General features: G+C 42.2%; 1 long non-coding RNA gene across 2 annotated transcripts; it reads left to right on the plus strand.

Moving 5' to 3' along the window:
- Nucleotides 1–1,335: 1,335 nt before the first annotated feature.
- On the plus strand, nucleotides 1,336–6,771 carry Gm4872 (predicted gene 4872). Of its 2 annotated transcripts, none has more exons than NR_073371.1 (3): nucleotides 1,336–1,437; nucleotides 2,134–2,238; nucleotides 4,056–5,147. It is a non-coding gene; the product is annotated as a predicted gene 4872 (long non-coding RNA). The 2 variants fall into 2 exon arrangements; NR_073372.1 differs by lacking the exons at nucleotides 1,336–1,437; nucleotides 4,056–5,147 and adding exons at nucleotides 1,974–2,013; nucleotides 6,230–6,771.
- Nucleotides 6,772–8,267: the final 1,496 nt, after the last annotated feature.

The raw sequence follows: 8,267 nt of genomic DNA on the forward strand, positions 1-8,267 counted from the left end.
CACTCACACTCACACTCACACACACACACACACTCACACACACACACACACACACTCACACACACACACTCACACACACACACACACACACTCACACACACACACACACACACACACTCACACACACACACACACTCACACACACACACACACACACTCACACACACACACACACACACTCACACACACACACTCACACACACACACACACACACTCACACACACACACACATGCACACCCTCTTGCATGGTGGTAGTGAAAATTAGTGAAATTAAAATCTTCTTTTCTTTTCTGCTAGTTTTGAATCTGCAAAATCAACAATGAATAATAAATATCTTTTTAAAATGGCGGCATGGTGGTGCACGCCTTTAATCCTAGCACTTGGGAGGCAGAGGCAGGCGGATTTCTGAGTTCGAGGCCAGCCTGGTCTACAAAGTGAGTTCCAGGACACCCAAGGCTACACAGAGAAACCCTGTCTCAAAAAACAAACAACCAAAAACAAAACAAAACAAAACAAAACAAAACAAAAAACAAAAAAACAAAAGAAAGAAAAAGGCATCTGGACTGAACATGGATAAACTTTTTTTTTGTCATTCCTTAAAAAAATTAGTGCAGTTTTTAAGAGTTTTTGCCTTGTACTGGGTATCATCAGTAATCAGAGAAAACTCAAAGCACACAGGAAGATGTCATGTGTTATATGCAAATATTATGTCATTTTATATGAGGGACATGTTCACTTTAGGGTTTATGTATCGTAGGGGGCTCTGGAACTAATCCCCTTGGATGCTGAGAGACCGCTGTATCTGTAGTCTGTAAATGCAAGCCAGCATCCTTCTTGGCCCATTATAGGCATACAATACTGGAAGCTATCGTTATTGTTAGCTATTACTAAATGAGGTCCATGAAAAAAGGTCTTTCTGTATAATCTAAATTCCCATTATGCTCCTCTTATGCCCAATCTGGCAGCGAAACAGCTTGCTGACAGCATCCATCTTTCCATTCACAAGTCACATGAAATATATGGCTTTTCTCTTAAAGGACTCCCAATGGTCCGCTAGGTTTCCTGGCAAGGAGACAGTGATTCAGGCTGGTCCAGGTAGAAAGCAAACTTGTGCCAACAGCCACATTCTTCATGCAGAACGCTCCCCACTGGGCCATGCGCGGTGGCGTGTGTGCCAGCCTCTTGGCTAGCTCCCTAGGCTGCTACATAAATCGCCTTGAACACGAAGTTATTTATGGCAGACCCAACCTGACTTTGGCTCAGCTCTTGTTCTTATTTCTTAAAAGATAGTAATGCTGGGGAAAGACACGTGATAGGGGAAGCTGAATTCCACAGACAAACGTTGCCAGCTGCAGCCTCACCAATGGCTCCACGTTGGGCCTTGGTTCATCGCGAACTCTGTGATTCCAGAGTTACTGACACTTCACTACCCCAGGTGAATACCATCTACTACCCAGCAGCCGTGGCTGAACAGACAGGAATGGTTTGATATTTCTGCAATTTTGTTGTTTTGAGAGTTCTCTGTGGGGTCTTTGGACAGTGTATAATCTTAGAAAGTTGAAGTAGAAAAATGTACCTTTGCCAATTTTCTTTTTCCAGTTTCTGCTTCTTAATTTACGCGTCCTCTGAAGACACTGGGGCAGATGGAGCACCCGATCATTCTTAGCTTTCCTCATTTGCAAGTCAAATTAGCAATGCATTATAAGCTGCAATTGAAATACAATGGGTTTTACTAGCCTCCTGCCCCACGTACCTCTACCCCTTCAAACTGATGTCAAAAAAGAGGAAAAAGAGAACAAAAAAGTTGATGTTTATATTTGGAGTCAGAGCTAATAGAAAAAAAATTATATATTTTTTGTCTTCTCAGAATCCTTATTTGCTGTGAACCAAGTGAGAAAATAGGCCCACAGAGCAGGCAACTGACAATTATTTTAAGTCACTCCACTGTGGATGATCCGATTAGCCTGAGTTCTATTGATGGAGGGACACAGGGAGGTGGTGTATGACTAGGGTATGGGACCACGGTCACTTTTCCTTTTCTCTTTTATCCCTGCATGTGTTTCCTCTGCATCCGTTTGATTAGATTAATGCAGTTTGCATGTTTTTTTTTTTTCTACTAAACATGTATTAGACGCTCAAGAGATCAGTGTGAATTTTGTTCCAGTATGGCAGCTCTGGAGGATAGTGACTGTCATGATGCCCACTGTGAAAACATCAGTTCTTATTTTATTTACAGGTAAGTAATTTGGCTTATTGGCTGTTGGTTCTAATTAAAACCATCGAAGTCACAGACTGGGTGCCACAGGTCAGCCCAAAGACTAGGAAGCACCTTTCTTCTCCACAGACGGAGGCTTTTATCCATCCCTTGTCCTGTGCAGTCTGAGTGCTAGTTTTCCTCTTTCAGAACCCAAAGGGGGAAAGCCGACCACGAGGACTGGACTGAGCTCCCTGGCTGTGAGCACACATCCACATGTGTATGTGGCTAGTTACAAAGGACTCGCTATTCACTTATCTCCTACCCTCCAAAGTGCCCCATGCCATTGAGCGTCTGAGATGTGAGAGGTCACCCGTTGGGAACAAACAGCCTAAGTGAAGGAAGCACTGCTGTCTCCTGCTTAGCTTGCCTTTCTCTTTTCCCTCATTCATCTTTCCTTTAGGAAGTCTTTACTCCGTTTTTATCACATGGTGTTGGAGGTATAATTTTCACCTCCTTTAAACTTAGGAAAAGAAACAGAGACAGAGATAGGGATATATATATATATATATATATATATATATATATATATATATATATAGAGAGAGAGAGAGAGAGCGAGAGAGAGAGCACTCATTGCCTGTTGTACCACAGCCCTGTAATTCAGCACTTTGGATGAATTCAGTAACATACAAGCCTGGAAGTCTTTTGCTAGTGTCTGGTCATAAATTCCTCTCTCTGGCCATGGAAGCTGTGAGAGTCCAGTGTGAGAGTATAAGAATGGAAACCAGATATTTGTCTTGTAATGTCAAGAGCTGACTGCAAAAGGAAGGCCAAGAAATGGAGGGAGGCCTGATTCCTGCTGCCTCTGTTGGGGCGTGCGCGCGTGTGCGCACGCGCACACACACACACACACACACACACATACACTACCTGAAGCAAGGCTTAATTGGGATTCCCCAGTTAGGTAAGATAATACTTTTTTTTCTCTCTCTCTTTCTTTTAATTCAATTTTTAGTTTATGTTTTCAGGTAGCATACAAAGCAATAAATAGGGATAGGTTTCGCTGTGACATTTTCATAAATGTGCATTACACTTATTTTATTACTCCTGATGCCTCTCTGTCCCTTCTTCCTGTCTATCAGACCTACCTGCTCTCATGTCATATATATTCTATTATCCTCCATAGTCCCTCCTTCCCTTAAGCCTCCTCCACCCAGTCCCCTTTCTACTTTCATAACATATAACATAACATTTTATATACATTAAAATTTGGATAGCACATATCTAAGACTGCCTTATTTCATGTGACCTAATGGTCCTAGCTGGACTCTTGATCCTCCCGCCTCAGCCTCTGAAATGCTGTGGTTATAGTTGTGTGCTGCTATGTCTGGCAGTCTCTGTGTTAGCTCCAACCCTTATGCTCTGTTTTGCAGTATTAGGGGTTAAACCCAAGGCCATTGTTCATGGTAGGCAAGTGCTCTACCACTGAGCTGCACTTCAACTCTCATAAGCCACATTAATGTGATAATAGAAGGGAAATATATTCCAAGGTGGATTGTACACATCTATGTTTAAATGAACGAACTCGAAAAACTTAAAGTGTAGTTTCTGTCCACACAAATGAAGAGCAGTGATCATGGCTGGTTTTGACCAATGGCAGGGGACAAGAACTGACTGCATGAGGGAATGAGGGAAGAAGGCATTTTGGAGGTTTGCTGGGTAGCACTTGATTTGGGGAGTCTCTCCCAGTCTTTTCTGCATAACTTCATGAAACAATCGAACACAAACCATCCCGTACATCCACAGTCAGCCACACTGCAGTTTTCAATGTTTTCCATGTTGTTTTCTACCCACAGGAGAAAGTTCTTTCTTATTTAGCCTTTCTCAGAGGTTGCCTGTCACCTGCTGGGGTACACAAAGGAGAAAGAAGGATGGCCAACGAGCCAGAGGACAGCAGATTGCCAAGCCAAGAGCAGTGTCTTTTATGTTCTTTGATAACTGTTCGAGTTCCCGCTCCTATTCCTTCCATCTATTAATGAACATCCTGGCCTTTAATCATCGATATCATTTCATAGAGACTTTTGCATGAGTCTCCCCTCGCCTTTGCTTCTCAGAACATCTGTTTCCCAGACCTTCTCTTGAGAATGAGCATATACATGGCAGCTTTCCCCTTCTCTGAGCCACGGAGCTGCATTTTCTATGCACCTTCAAGCATTAACTAGAAAATCAAGCTAAATGTACCATATTTTGTTATAATTACAGTCTAGGGGGAGAAATCCTTGTTAATTAGGTATCCAAGAAAGCTATGTGGCCCATATGTAAGGTGGAATGTATAGTTCACAGTCATAATGTTTGGTAATAAATGGATAGTGATGAATGAAAAGAACAAATGTAAATTAACATCCTCCAAATAAATCAAACAGTTTAGATGATTGGGCCACTCATGGCAACCATGTGCAACTGGTTCTGGTTGGCACTTTAAAGTGTCTGATTTTAGTTTGCCTAAAATTATTCTTTTAATAAACAAGTGTAGTTTAAGAGGTATTCTGGTACCATCTGATAGGTACAGATCGGCTGTGTTTGCAATGTGATAGTAACAGTACTATTCTGATTATTCATCATGGAGTCTTTGGTGTTGGGCTGGATGATGGTAGAAATTAAGGAATTATCCCTCAGATAAGGTCTCTTTCCTTTAGGAATTTATTCTCCACAGTTATGTGCATTAGCCTGAGTCACATACAGGACAACCTCATCACTGACCTGGAAGAGTCCCCTGGTTAATAATGATGACCATGTACCTGGGGCTTCCCGTGAGCCAGGGTCACTTCAAATTCTTAGTTCTCCACAGGATTGTATTACCTAAGATAGTGTTTATATCTACAACTAGAAACCATCAGTTAAGGATGATTGATATGCCTTGTCTCTGGTAGTATAAGAATCTATAACTTAAAAAAAAATAAGAATTTATAACTTGAACAGGAACAAGATTATATATTTATCATCTGACACGGTTTAAGACCTGGATGATTTGTGTTCTTTTGTTCAGATATGCTGTACGAGTTTATCTTTGAGTTGGTTTTCTTCATGGTGGCATGATAGCTTATACAGTCTCAGTAGTGACATTCTTCATGACAACTTCCCCCCCCCACCCCGAGAAAGTAGAGGAGATCAAGATTTTCTTAACAATGTCCTTACATTATGGTAGGATGACTTTTTCAGTGGCATTCCACTGTAGGTAGGAACTAGGAATAGTTGTGATGTTGAGTAGGAAACTAATGTCATCCAGTATGGACAGCTAACAAAAAGATCTCATCATGTAGCTAAGGAAACGGGGAATTAGAAGAGTAATCATGGTCTAAGGTCTCTCAGCTAGGGAGCAGTGAAGCTAGGCCTTAAATGAAGGAATTCAACCACTTACTAAATGGCTCGTTGTGGCAAACAACTTGCCTACCCCCAAGCAAAGCCTTGGAGTCAGAGAAAACCACAGAAATAGGCCCAAAGTTCTCCTCAATTTTTCTTCATTTTTATTTTCATAAAAATGGTCCAATTTCTTTCGAAAGTAAATACTGTAGCAGATTTCATCCTGGAAGGGTGAGTACAGGGACACTGGATTTCACCTTGGAGCAGGCTTCTGTGATGGTGAATATTGATTACAAACTTGACAGATCTAGAATTACCTAGGGATCCTCTGGGATGACTGCAGACAATGTTCTAAATTAGGTTAAATGATGTGGGAAGAGCCACCCACTATGACCGGCACCTTTCCCTGAGCTAGGATCCTGCGTAGGCTTAGAGTTTTGAAAACTTATTTTATTCAAGGTTTTGAAATGCTTCAACCTCCCTTCTAGCCCACTGACCAAAAGCAGGGTATAGATGTTTAATAGGGCAAGGGGGCTATGGACCTGTTTAGATGTAGTTCTTTGGGGGTGATTGCAATTTTGTTGTCAGGATAAGAGTAGTTCAGTCCAATGGCAAACATGAATCAGTAGCAGCAGCTAGATCTGCTTAACCGTAATGGTCCGCTAACTAGGTATGAATCTGCAGAAGCAGCGAGAAACAGCTGGAATACCACAAGAAGTTCTTTGTCGTGTTTCTCTCTATGATGTGAAGAGCAGCAAAGACTAGTGAAGGCCACTGAAGACCAGTGAAGACCACTGAAGACCAATGAAGACCAGTGAAGACCAGGAAAGCATTTCAAGGCATAGCAATGCAAAAGCTTCCTCTCATTGTCTGAGTTATATTTATATTCTTCACAAACACCACACCCTCGCTCAAGCATCTACTCCAGCAAAAACATCACATGCCCTCCCATGTGTCTGCTTCAGCAAAACATCCTCTCACAAGACAGCTTGCAGAAAAACACCACACAATACAACTACGTTTCCAAAGAAACCAGAGATTTCCACTTTGATCCTGTAAGGGAGAAAGAGGAAGGCGCACTAACATTCACTGTTCTGTGCTTTGACTGCAGACACAATATGACCGACCAGCTGCTTTTCGCTCCTGATGGCACACCCTCTCTTCTACAAGGCTGAATCATCAAGCCATGAACCAAATAAACCCTTCTTTCCTGAGGTTGGTTTTGTCTGGGTATTTATCACAAGAACAGGAAAAGCAGCTACTATAGCTTCCCAGAGAGACCGAGTTCCATTATCTCCACTGAGAACCCAAAATCAATGATAATTAGCCTGATGAATGAGTGTGCTGGACACGCGTGAGCTAGTGTTCCAATGAGGGGCTACTGTGCAAACACAGGGAAATGGAGTACATTTGAAAAACTGAATGTAGCCAAATGTCAGTCACAAAGGGGAGCATAGATAAGAAAGTTCTAGAGGTGATAAATGCAAAAGGTTGGGACCATAACTTGAGACTATTGTGTGGCCATTCGGGATTTTTCAGTAGATGACAGATTTGGTCATAGAATAAAATCGTAGAGATCACTGACTATAGGACCAGAGAATGGGTTCCTGTGGTGTGAAAATGGGGGAGGAAGGCTTCTCTCTAGTTAACGCCTTCATCCTCACTGCCTTACAGGGGATGCCCTGTAGTAATTTTGTTACTTAGCTCATTGGCTATTTCCAATTAATTTTTCCTTTGTCCATGTCCCACTTAAGACATTAATAAGCTGAAATGCTTCTTTCCCAGCCATTTGTTTGGGATGACCACGTGACAGGTTGGCTGTGGAGTTTGGGGGAGGAGCTTAGCCTGTACACAGGAGAGATGCATTAGTATACTGACAGCTGGAACTTGACAGCTGGAACCATTTTTGAAGCTGAAGAGAAGTGCTTAAGGATGCATGCTTGTTGGAGCAAACGGTGGAAGGACCCTGGGTCTTAGATAGCAGCATGCGTCCCACAGACCATCAGACCATCAGGACATTGCTAAGACTGAGACACTTATTAAACAAGTGTTTGCTTTTCTGTTTTATGTCATCTTACACTCTTAAGTCACAATCCGCCATTGAGGGAATTCAAGGCAGGAACTGTGGAGGAATGCTCACCTCTGATTTGCTTTCATGGCTTGCTTATATTGCTTTCTATGAAACTGAGGACTGCTTACTGGGATATGCCACCACCCACCTGGTCTGGGCCCTCCCACATTATTCAACAAGCAAGAAAATGTTCCACAGATATGCCTATATGCCTACATATAGGCCTGAGGAAGAAAATTCTTCAACTGAAGCTTTCTCTTCCCAGGGGCCTCTAGTATGTATCAATGAGAAAAACCAACAATAAAATTAGTGATGCCTTCTGTTACATAAGAGGCATGCTTAGGTCAACAGGAATTCCTTGTAGAAGCTTCCATCTGCTCTTCTATCTTGATTGGGTACACACTGCTATGAATCTCAGCAAGAGAAAGAAATGTCTATAGTATACATATCACATTGATGAGCAGGACAGAGGTCCCATGATTCTGTCCCCTTGGGATGACACTATTGAGTATCCTGTCTGATACTGTAGAAAGAGTCCATCCAGTTCCTTCACCCTTAGCTCATTCACTTGCTCCTGACACTTAGCATAGTAAGGGGCAAAGTCTACTTGGCTCGAGACTGCATCTGAAACACCCAA

This window comes from Mus musculus, chromosome 6 (assembly GCF_000001635.26).
Source record: "Mus musculus strain C57BL/6J chromosome 6, GRCm38.p6 C57BL/6J".
Taxonomy (NCBI): Eukaryota; Metazoa; Chordata; class Mammalia; order Rodentia; family Muridae; genus Mus; species Mus musculus.